Below are 12,159 nucleotides of genomic sequence, written 5' to 3'. Positions count from 1 at the left end.
CGCTGTCATCGCACCCCACCTGCGAGACATCATCAACACATCATTCGACACCGCCACCTTCCCTGAGAGCTGGAAACACGCCGAACTCAGCGCCCTACTCAAGAAACCAACAGCGGACCCCACCGACCTCAAGAACTACCGCCCCATCTCGCTCCTCCCGTTTCCTGCCAAAGTCATCGAGAAGACCGTCAACAAGCAGATGGCCGCCTTCCTCGAGACGAACGGATCCCTCGACCCCTCACAGTCCGGCTTCCGAGCCAATCACAGCACCGAGACCGCCCTCATCGCCGCCACCGATGACATCCGAGCCCTGATGGACAATGGAGAAACAGCGGCCCTCATCCTCCTAGACCTCTCCGCGGCATTCGACACGGTCTGCCACCGCACCCTAGTACAGCGCCTCAGCAACATCGGAATCCAGGACAAGGCGCTGGAATGGATCATCTCCTTCCTCGACGGAAGAACACAGAGAGTCCGCCTACCACCGTACAAGTCAGAGGCCTCCGAAGTCATCTGCGGCGTCCCTCAAGGATCATCTCTGAGCCCCACCCTCTTCAACGTCTACATGAGCCCCCTCGCGGCCATCGTACGCAAACACAACCTCAGCATAATCTCCTACGCCGACGACACCCAGCTGATCCTCTCCCTGACCAACGACCCCGCCTCCGCCAGAGCCAACCTGCACGAAGGGATGAAAGAGGTAGCCGAGTGGATGACGACCAGCCGCCTGAAACTGAACTCTGACAAGACGGAGGTCCTCATCCTGGGCTCTTCCCCCTCCGCCTGGGACGACTCCTGGTGGCCTCCCGCCCTGGGCACCGCACCCAAACCGACAGACCATGCACGCAACCTGGGCTTCATCCTGGACTCCTCCCTCTCCATGACCAGGCAAGTCAACAACGTCTCCTCGGCGTGCTTCAACATCCTACGCATGCTACGGAAGATCTTCTGGTGGATCCCCATCGAGACCAGGAAGACCGTCACCCAGGCCCTCGTCACCAGCCGACTGGACTACGGCAACGCCCTCTACGCCGGTACCACCGCCAAGCTCCAGAAGAGACTCTAGCGGATCCAGAACGCCTCAGCCAGACTCATCCTCGACATCCCACGAACCAGCCACATCACCGGACATCTGAGAGACCTTCACTGGCTCCCCGTCAACAAAAGAATCACCTTCCGCCTCCTCACCCACGCACACAAAGCCCTACACGACCAAGGCCCGAGCTACCTCAACAGCCGGATCAACTTCTACGCTCCCAAACGCCACCTCCGATCAGCCAACCACACCCTCGCCGCCGTCCCCCGCATCCGAAGAGCGACTACAGGAGGAAGGTCCTTCTCCTACCTGGCTGCTAAGACCTGGAACTCCCTCCCGACCGACCTGCGCCTGACCCAAGACCACCTCTCCTTCAGGAAGAAGCTGAAGACCTGGCTGTTCGAGCAGTAGCGGCCCCCCCCCACCCCCCCCCAGCGCCTTGAGACCGTACGGGTATGTAGCGCGCTCTATAAGTGTCACTGATTGATTGATTGATTGATTGACATACACATTGAATATGCAGTATACAATGACACACAACTACAATCTTGGTTTGAATGATATCTCTTATTATAGATACCAGTCCTGTCAAGAACTATTGTTTTTGTTTACACATTAGGACCCAGGTTTTGAGGGTCACTGGGCTACCCCATAATAGCTAATAGCAAGGACGGAAGCCGGCAGACCAGTGAGCTCTCCTGCTACCAACAGCGGGACAGCCTTCTTCAAGCTGCAGCTCGAGGCAGGGAACCGTGGGACACCCAACTCTTGATTTATAAAGCGGCCCAACGAAAAGCATCAGTGACTGCCAGCCATCAGTCAACAAACCAGGAAGGACTCTAATGGACTTTTTACTTTTTCGTTTGTCCTGGCCGCCATTTTGCTGCTGTTCTCGGCCACTTTTCTCTGGACCCCGACCCGCCATCTTGTCCATTCACTCGCCCTTTACCCTTTTCTCTCATTTCCCCCTTGATGATCCTCTGATTTGCCTTTTCTCCATACCCTTGTATCCCTCCCTCCCTTGGTGCTGTGACTGTGCCCCCCCCCCCCCCCCACCCCACTTAATGGCACTCTGCTCTCTTGGTTGTCGTTTTTTTTGGGGTCTTGACCTGAGAAAATCTGCTATGTGTATATATATGCATACAGAGATAACTCCAATCACTAGTATATGCTAAAGACCTTTGTACTCTCTACCATTCCTATGTGTCTCTTAGAGTTTATCCATTTGTATCCCTTCTTTGAGTGAATTTACAACTTGTACATTGGCAATGTTTTCCTGTTTGTATCCTTTATGTAACTTATGCATTCCTAAGTCCTTATGTTTTGAACCTGGTTCTTTTGTAAAGCGCTCTGACACCATCGGGCAAAGTTCGCGCTATAGAAAATCACATTATATACATTTAAAAAAAAAAAGAAAACCCCCGAGGGTGATGGAGTCTGACCCCTCCCGGCCCCCCGACAGCTCCGCACGTACCCGCGTCAGCTGCGCGCCTGCATGAACGCGGTGGCGTGGGCCTCGCGCGCCCCTCCTCTCTGGGGTCAGCTGTTGACGTCGGACTCGTGCCCCCCCCTCGTCTCTGGGGTCAGCTGGCCTCGCGCGCCCCTCGTCTCTGGGGTCAGCTGGCCTCGCGCCGCGCGCCCCTTGTCTCTGGGGTCAGCTGTTGACGTCGGCCTCGTGTCGGCCTCGTGCCCCCCTCGTCTCTGGGGTCAGCTGGCCTCGCGCGCCCCTCGTCTCTGGGGTCAGCTGGCCTCGCGCCGCGCGCCCCTTGTCTCTGGGGTCAGCTGTTGACGTCGGCCTCGTGTCGGCCTCGTGCCCCCCTCGTCTCTGGGGTCAGCTGGCCTCGCGCGCCCCTCGTCTCTGGGGTCAGAGGTGGACAGCTGAGCATCCGCGTGCTCCGCTCCTTCCGGGTTCTTCTGTTCCTTGTTCCAGTGACGTGGACTATCGGTCATGACGCGATATCCAGTCAGGCTGCGGGCCGCGCGCTCCGGTGGGGGCCACTGGTACCACAGGGCTCCAGCGCCGTCGACTAAAGACGTGTAAAGACGGCGGCGCCGCAGCTCCCTCCCCGCGGCAGCCTCCTGGTCAGACCCCTGAGTGCCCCGTCCGTCGGCCCCCACGCCACCCCACCCCGGAACGACCCCCTCCCAGGGAGACACACCGACCGACCGCCCAGGGTCACAAGAGGCGCCGAGATTCAAACCCCAGAGCCTCGAGCCCCCTCCACCCCTGCTGTAGCCCTGCACCCCCGGCCCGAGGAGCCGGCCTGCGGTGGTGGTGGGTGGGGGGGTATACCGTCCTGCCTGCCGAGGATCACCGCCTCACACGCAGAGCTGCAGTCACCCCCCAGAATCCCCGGAGGCCCCTTCCCCCCTCTTGTCTCTGCCATTGACTCGTCTAACCCGAGAGCCAGCCTCCCTCTCGAGCGTCGCCCCTGCCTCTCCTCCCCCTCCCCCTGGGTGCCCCCGTTGAGGCATTTCACCTCCCTGCATTGTCCTCCTCCCCCCAGGCACACACCCGCATCCAATTCACTGCACTGCCTCCAAACGAGGCGCGGGGTCTGCTGTGCCCGGCGCAGGGAGGCTCTCATTCCACTCATGAGTTTGTACTGCTATAATTCCCCAACAAGTGCACGCGCGTGGAGGTATATTTTAGCCCTTTGGTTGCACATTAAACACAGTTACCGTGCGCCCTGCTGTCAGCGCCTTACTTATTCTTTGCTACAGTTCCTTCACGTTTTGTTTTTTGTTTCCACCTCCGTTCGTGGTGACACATTATCTTTGCCCCTCTCACAACATTAGCATTCTCACAAACCTAAATAAACTCTGTTGCTGTCTACGTGTCCTTAATAGTGACGGCCCAGCCACAAACAGCATCTCACCTCCCCTTCACTTTGACGGTACTTCATCCCTCCCAAGGCCCACTGCTCCCCGGACCATCCCCACCCCCTCACCTCACACTCTGCAGCACCTCTTCTCTTGTGAAAATTCCCAGGAGAAAGAGGGGCCTGTGCCAGCCACCTCCCTGCCGAATTCCGGAGATTACATTTATGGCTGAGCTGACCCATCCCTTGTCCACACCCTGTCCTGTCCGGGGTCTGACCCAGCGCTAGTATCTGCTGTTCCAGCTTTTCCCTGCCTCCCTTCTCTTTCCCTACCCATACCCAATCCTCTCCGGGGTGTGACCCAGCGCTGTTATCTACTGCTCCAACCCTTCCCTGCCTCCATTCTTTTGTCCCCTCCCCTCCCCTCCCAGTCCTGTCCGGGGTCTAACCCAGCGCTGTTATATGCTGCCCCAGCCCTTCCCTTGTCCACACCATGTCCTGTCTGGGGTCTGACCCAGCGCTGGTGCAGCCCTTCCCTGCCTCCCTTGTCCCCCACCCAGTCCTGTCCGGGGTCTGACCCATCCCTTCCTGCCTCCCTACTCTTGGCCCCACCGAGTCCTGTCTGGGTTCTGACCCAGCGCTGTTATCTGCTGGTGCAGCCCTTCCCTGCCTCCATTCCCTTTTCCCCACCCAGTCCTGTCCGGGGCCTAACCCAATGCTGTTATCTGCTGGTGTTATGTTGTAAGATCTTTTATAGCGCACAATTCACCCTGGGGCATCTTGGCGCTGCCTAGGAAAAAAAACCAAATAGCTGAGAGTCAAGTGAGCAGCTATTTTAAAACAGGAAGGCTTTTAGTTGTTTCCTGAAGGTGCAATAAGTCAGAGTTTCCTGCAGGGCCATGGGCAGTCTGTTCCAGTACTTTGGAGCAAGGTACGAAAAGGCTTTACCCCCAGTGCGGCTCAAGCATATACGAGGGATCTGTAGCAGTCCTAATGAACCAAATCTGAGATTTGTACCTGGTACTTGTTTTACCGGTTTCTTTCGTAGATAGTAAGGGCCTCTGCCAGTAAGAACATTACAAGTAAGGCAGCATATTTTAAACAGGCATTTACAATGCAATGGTCTCAGCATTGTTAAAGTTTGAGCTATTGGCATTGCTCATGACATTTTTAGGTCTTGCCTTCCGATGCGCATTGAGCTGGCGAGAGATATAGGGGCTTAACCAGAGTTTAACGAGAAATCCGACTTGATGATGTGCACGCGCTTTAAGCCACGCCCATCAAATCGGCTTTTTCGTTAATCTTCTTGGTTGCACGGACGCTAGGCCGTGCCTCCTTTAACTCTCCTCCCCCTGCCTCTCCTCCCCCTACTCTACTTGCATCACTTGCACGGCCGCTAGGCCGTGCCTCCCCCAGCTCCGCCCCCTGCTCTACGCCCCCTCGCACGCTTCTGACCTAGCACTTTGGTACACACATCCGGTTGCACCGGAAGTAACTTCCCCTGCCTGTGCCGACTTCCGACATAATTGTGTACACGCGAGGATACGGCTGGGAAATCGGAGAGGTATATGAAAAGAAGAATGATTACTATTATTTGTGCTTTTTAAATGCAGTTTTAAGGTACTAGAAGCTCTAGCATTTCAGCCTCTATTTCCTAATTTATGAGGTAAAAACAAGATAACCCAATTAGTAGGGTTGCAATCCGAAATGACGGGCTTCCGGTTACAATCGCAGGACTATTGTGTTTTGTTTCGTTTTAGGATTGTAACGCTTCAAGAAAAAAACATACCTTTGTCCTGTAGTTGGAGCTCTGTGCATGAACAACAGTTACATTACGCAAGGTCACGTTTTTTCCCGATAGGCACGGGAAGCTTCCAGAATCACAACTCCATGCCTCAACCTGGCTCCTCAGTTCCAAATGCAATAGGTCTCGCACCATTAAGAATTAAAAAACAAAAAACATTTCTAAAAGCTCTAACTCTAATGGTGTGAGACCTATTGCATTTCCAATGCTTGTTATTTATGTTTTTGTTTTTAAAACATAAATGAATGGCATTGTCATTTACAATGCCAATAGCTTAATCGCTCAGAAATGCGAGACCTATTGCATTTGCACCCACACATAGCCACACACACAAAGCCAACACACACACATAGAGCCACCCACAGTCATTCACACAGAGCCACCTACACAGAGCCACCTACACAGAGCCACACACCCACACAGAGCCACACACCCACACAGAGCCACACTCCCACACAGAGCCACACACCCACACAAACAAAGCCACCCACACACACATACAGAGCCACCCACAGTCATTCACAGAGCCACCTACACAGAGCCACACACACACAGAGCCACACACACACACACAGAGCCACACACACACACAGAGCCACACACACGCACAGAGTGCCACACACACGCACAGAGAGCCACACACACGCACAGAGAGCCACACACACGCACAGAGAGCCACACACACCCACAGAGAGCCACACACACAAACACTTCTCTGCCCAGTAATGCCCTAGGGAACAGAGGCACGAAAAACCGGATCACAAGCAGGGCACAGAGGCAAAAGCAGGGCACAGAGGCACAAAAACCGGATCACAAGCAGGGCACAGAGGCACAAAAACCGGATCGCAAGTGGGGCACAGAGGCACAAAAACCGTATCACAAGCAGGGCACAGAGGCACAAAAACCGGATCACAATCAGCGCACAGAGGCACAAGCAGGGCACAGAGGCACAAAAACCGGATCACAAGCAAGCACAACGAGGGGCGGGGGGGGGGGCAGGACAGCAAGCACAACGAGGGAGGGGGGGGGGCAGGACAGCAAGCACAACAAACGAGGGGGGTGGTCAGGAGAGCAAGCACAACCAACGAGGGGGCAAGGGCAGGAGAGCAACACAAAAAATGGATCACAAGCAGGGAACAGAGGCACAAGCAGGGCACAGAGGTACAAAAACCATATCACAAGCCAGCACAACCAACGGGGGGGCAGGATAGCAAGCACAACCAACGAGGGAGGGGGCTGGACAGCAAGCACAACCAATGAGGGGGCGGGGGCAGGAGAGCAACACAAAAACCGGATCACAATCAGGGCACAGAGGCACAAAAACCGGATCACAAGCAAGCACAACCAACGGGGGGGGTGGGTGGCAGGACAGCAAGCACAACCAATGAGGGGGGGGCAGGACAGCAAGTGCAACCAATGAGGGGAGGGCAGGACAGCAAGCACAACCAACGAGGGGGGGGGGGGCAGGAAAGCAAGCACAACCAACGAGGGGGCAGGGGCGCAACACAAAAAACGGATCACAAGCAGGGCGCAGAGGCACAAAAACTGGATCACAAGCAGGGCACAGAGGCACAAAAACCGGATCACAAGCTAGCACAACCAACGGGAGGGGCAGGACAGCAAGAGCAACCAATGAGGGGTGGTGGGGGGGGGGGGGGCAGGACAGCAAGTGCAACCAATGAGGGGAGGGCGGGACAGCAAGCACAACCAACGGGGGGGGGGGCAGGAAAGCAAGCACAACCAACAAGGGGGCAGGGGCGCAACACAAAAACCGGATCACAAGCAGGGCGCAGAGGCACAAGCATGGCACAGAGGCACAAAAACCGGATCACAAGCAAGCACAACCAACGGGGGGGAAGGACAGCAAGCACAACCAACGAGGGGGGGCAGGACAGCAAGCGCAACCAATGAGGGCGGGGGCAGGACAGCAGCACAACCAACAAGGGGGGGGGGGCATGACAGCCAACATAACCAACAAGGGGGGGGGGGCAGGACAGCAAGCACAACCAACGAGGGGGCCGGGGCGCAACACAAAAACCGGGTCACAAGCAGGGCACAAAAACCGGATCACAAGCAGGGAACAGAGGCGCAAGCAGGGCATAGAGGCACAAGCAGGGCACAGAGGCACAAAAACTGGATCACAAGCAGGGCACAGAGCCACAAAAACCGGATCACAAGCAGGGCACAGAGGCACAACAAGCAACGAGGGGGCAGGGGGCCACAGAGGCACAAAAAACGGATCACAAGCAGGGCACAGAGGTACAACAAGCAACGTGGGGGTAGGGGGGCACAACGAGCAACGATGGGGCAGGAGGGCACAGAGGCACAAAAACCGGGTCACAAGCAGTGCAAAAGAGGCACAGCAAGCAACGAGGGGGCAGGGGGGCACAGAGGCATAAAAACTGGATCACAAGCAGGGCACAGAGGCACAACAAGCAACGAGGGGACAGGGGAACAAGCACAAGCAACAAGGGGGCAGGACAGCAAGCACAACCAACGAGGGGGGGGCAGAGGCACAAAAACCGGATCACAAGCAGGGCACAGAGGCACAACAAGCAACGAGGGGGCAGGGGGCCACAGAGGCACAAAAACCGGGCCAGAGGCACAAAACCGGATCACAAGCAGGGCACAGAGGCACAACAAGCAACAAGGGGGTAGGGGGGCCCAACGAGCAACGATGGGGCAGGGGGGCACAGAGGCACAAAAACCGGGTCACAAGCAGTGCAAAGAGGCACAACAAGCAACAAGGGGGCAGGGGGGCACAGAGGCACAACAAGCAACGAGGGGGCAGGGGAGCACAGAGGCACAAAAAGCAGGCACAAAAACCTGATCACAAGCAGGGCACAGAGGCACAACAAGCAACGAGGGGGCAGGGGAGCAAGCACAAGCAACGAGGGGGCAGGGGAGCAAGCACAACTAACGAGGGGGCAGGGGAGCAAGCACAAGAAACGATGGGTCAGGGGAGCAAGCACAACAAACGAGGGATCACGAGCAATGAGGGGGCAGGGTAGGACAGAGGCACAAAAACCGGGCACAGAGGCACAAAAAACGAGGGGGCAGGGAGGCACAACAAGCAACGAGGAGACAGGGGGGGACAGGCACAAAAACCGGACCACAGCAGGGCACAGAGGCACAACAAGCAACGAGGGGGCAGGGGGGCCCAGAGGCACAAAAATCGGATCATATCAGGGCACAGAGGCACAACAAGCAACGAGGGGGCAGGGAGGCACAAAGGCACAAAAACTGGATCAAGGTGAGCACAGAGGCACAAAACCGGATCACAGGCAGGGGAGCACAGAGGCACAAAAACCGGATCACGAGCAAGGCAGCACGGAGGCAAAAAAAACGGATCACGAGCAAGGCAGCACAGAGGCAAAAAAAACGGATCACAAGCAGGGCATAGAGGCACAACAAGCAACGAGGGGGCAGGGGGACACAGAGGCACAACAAGCAACGAGGGGGCAGGGGGGCACAGAGGCACAAAAAAGGGCACAGAGGCACAAAAAACAGCACAAGCAGGGCACAGAGGCGCAACAAGGGGACAGGGGAGCAAGCACAATGAACTAGGGAGCAGGAGAGCAAGCACGAGCAATGAGGGGGTAGGGGAGCAAGCACAGCGAGGGGGCAGACGCACAAGCAACGAGGGGGCAGGACAGCAAGCATGACCAACGAGGGGGGGGGCAGGACATCAAGCACAACAAACGAGGGTGGTGGGGGGGCAGAGGCACAAAAACCAGATCACAAGCAGGGCACAGAGGCACAACAAGCAACGAGGGGGCAGGGGGCCACAGAGGCACAAAAACCAGGCACAGAGGCACAAAAACCGGATCACAAGCAGGGCAAAGAGGCACAACAAGCAACGAGGGGCTAGGGGGGCACAACAAGCAACGATGGGGCAGGGGGGCACAGAGGCACAAAAACCGGGTCACAATCAGTGCAAAGAGGCACAACAAGCAACGAGGGGGCAGGGGGGCACCGAGGCACAACAAGCAACGAGGGGGCAGGGGAGCACAGAGGCACAAAAACCGGGCACAGGCACAAAAACCGGATCACAAGCAGGGCACAGAGGCACAACAAGCAACAAGGGGGCAGGGGAGCAAGCACAAGCAACGAGGGGGCAGGGGAGCAAGCACAACGAACGAGGGGGCAAGGGAGCAAGCACAAGCAACGAGGGGTCAGGGGAGCAAGCACAAGCAACAAGGGGTCAGGGGAGCAAGCACAACGAATGAGGGAGCAGGAGAGCAAGCACGAGCAATGAGGGGGCAGGGGAGCAAGCACAGCGAGGGGGCAGATGCACAACGAGGGGGCAGACGCACAACGAGGAGACAGAGGCAAAAACACGGGCACAATCCGGGTAGAGAGGCAAGAAAAGCGAGTACTCACTGGAGGACTCAGCAGCTTCTCAACTTCTTGCGGCGGTCGGGCAGAAATAGCGCTAGGCATTTGTGAAAGAATATTGGAGTTCTTTCTGTGAGAGATACCCCTTTGACGCTCCCTCTCCCCACATTAGCAGGTAACATACCCTCTTCCCACATTACCAACATACCCCCAACACCCTTCTTGGGCCCGGAAGTTTCCCTGTGTGGTTGGACAAAGAAGAATCTTAGTCATGTATAGATTTGCATATAAAAAATGTATGTAAAGAAAACAACAAATAAGACTGAAGGGAGTCTGGTGCTGTGGTCGCTGCCACGAAGTTGGGGTCACTGCCATTCAGGACTCAGGACACAGTTACACATATGGGATCGGCTTGTGTTAAAGAGGGTTAGTGGGACTACGTGTCACCAGCCTTGCATATGGAAATATGCCTCACTGATCGAAGGGAGTCTGGTGCTGTGGTCGCTGCCACTCATGACTCAGGACACAGTTACACATGTGGGATTGGTTTGTGTTAAATAGGGTTAGTGGCACCAGAAGTATTGAGACTGTGTGAGCCTGGGATGGTGCCTGGTGTGGATGACCTCACTGGGAGTAATGAGTGTTGCCTACTGGACTGCGTCATGTGGAGTCAGGACTGTATCTGAATTGTGAGGCCTGCTGACCATAGTGTTGGCCTGAGGTAGCGACGAGGAAGGGCCCACAGCCATGTGCATGTGTTGGTGGCCCTACCGGCCTGCATAGTGCAGGTTCAGTGGCACCTCTTGTTGCCAGCCTTCAATATGCAAATACTCCTCACTAATCGAAGGGAGTCAGGTGCTGTGGTCACTGTCACGAAGTTGGGGTCACTGCCAATCAGGACTCAAGACACAGTTACACATGTGGGATCGGCTTCTGTTAAAGAGGGTTAGTGGCACAACGTGTCACCGGCTTGCATATAAAAATATGCCTCACAAATTGAAGGGAGTATGGTGCTGTTGTCGCTGCCACAGACTTGGGGTCACTGTCATTCAGGACTCAGGACACAGTTACACGTGTGGGATCGGCTTGCGTTAAAGAGAGTTAGTGGGACTACCTGTCACTGGCCTTGCATATCGAAATATGCCTCACTAATCTGAGGGAGTGTGGTGCTGTGGTTGGTGCCACGGACTTGGGGTCACTGCCATTCAGGACTCAGGGCACAGTTACACATGTGGGGTTGGCTTGTGTTAAAGAGGGTTAGTGGCACCACGTGTCGCCGGCCTTCTACAGTGTAGGCCAGAGGCAGCGGTCAGCAAAGGCCCACAGCCACGTGACGTTGACTTAAGTTGCACAGATTGGGAGCATTTGGTCTACTTAAGCCATTATAGTCACTTACACAATTTGCATTGCTACTAATCTTGACTTGCGAACCGTGGTAACCCCAGTGTAGGCCGGAGGCAGCGGTCAGGATGGGCGCACAGCCACATGGCATTGAGTTGAGCTGCACAGTTAGCAGCACCTGGAGCACTCAGTGTGTGCGCACCCTACAATGATACGTGGTCCTGGCGGGCTGCACTGGGAGCAATGTCTTTTGTCTAATGAATTCTGCCTTAATAAGGCCATGTGGCGATGACTTGTGGCGCAGTGAGTTAGTAGCACCTGAAGCGTGTGCACAGCCTGTTACACATGCTCGGTCTGTGTGGGCCACACTTGGAGCAACGTGTCTTGCGTACTGGGGTGCGTCATCTGCAATCGCCACTGCATCTAAATTGTGAGCCCTGCTGTCCGCATCGAAGGCAGTAGTCACGTCTGAGCATACCCTGCCAACTTATGGTGAACAAAGTGGTACCGGTCCTCAGAAGCTTGTTTCCGGTCCAGGGAAGGCATGGCTTGGAAGTTCGGGCTGGCCTGTTCCCATGAGGCACAGGGTCAGACTGATTTCCATATGGCCATGTCTGAACTGGGGTGTGTAGGAAGGTGGATATCTGACTATGGTTACCCCCAAATCTTTGCCTAATGTTTAGCTGTTTTTTGACTTAGTTGGCCTGGGATCCTGCTAATCAGGGCCCCAGGCTAATTGCTCTCTCCCTAAAATGGACTCCATGTACCTTAGGTACATACCAATGCACTTTAGGTGCATTACCAATTGGAACTGGATC

The 12,159-nt window shown here is 55.8% G+C and overlaps 1 protein-coding gene across 4 annotated transcripts in view; it reads right to left on the bottom strand.

Annotated features, from left to right (window-relative positions):
* Nucleotides 1-12,159, bottom strand: part of LOC147737464 (uncharacterized) — a 489,484-nt gene that overhangs the window by 74,688 nt on the left and 402,637 nt on the right. Inside the window, exons 1-2 of one of the 4 annotated variants that reach the window (XR_015297548.1) lie at nucleotides 2,800-2,970; nucleotides 2,511-2,719 (exon numbers count right to left, since the gene is read on the bottom strand). The exons of 2 other annotated variants lie outside the window; for them this stretch is intronic. The gene's annotated coding sequence lies outside the window, so the exon portion shown is untranslated. Of the gene's footprint in view, nucleotides 1-2,510; nucleotides 2,731-2,799; nucleotides 2,971-12,159 lie in introns of those variants that run through there. One more of the 4 variants, XM_086931447.1, reaches the window with a different exon arrangement.

This window comes from Lissotriton vulgaris, chromosome 1_1 (assembly GCF_964263255.1).
Source record: "Lissotriton vulgaris chromosome 1_1, aLisVul1.2, whole genome shotgun sequence".
Lineage (NCBI taxonomy): Eukaryota > Metazoa > Chordata > Amphibia > Caudata > Salamandridae > Lissotriton > Lissotriton vulgaris.
Note: the sequence above shows the minus strand (reverse complement) of the source record. Positions and strands in the feature narration are given on the sequence as shown.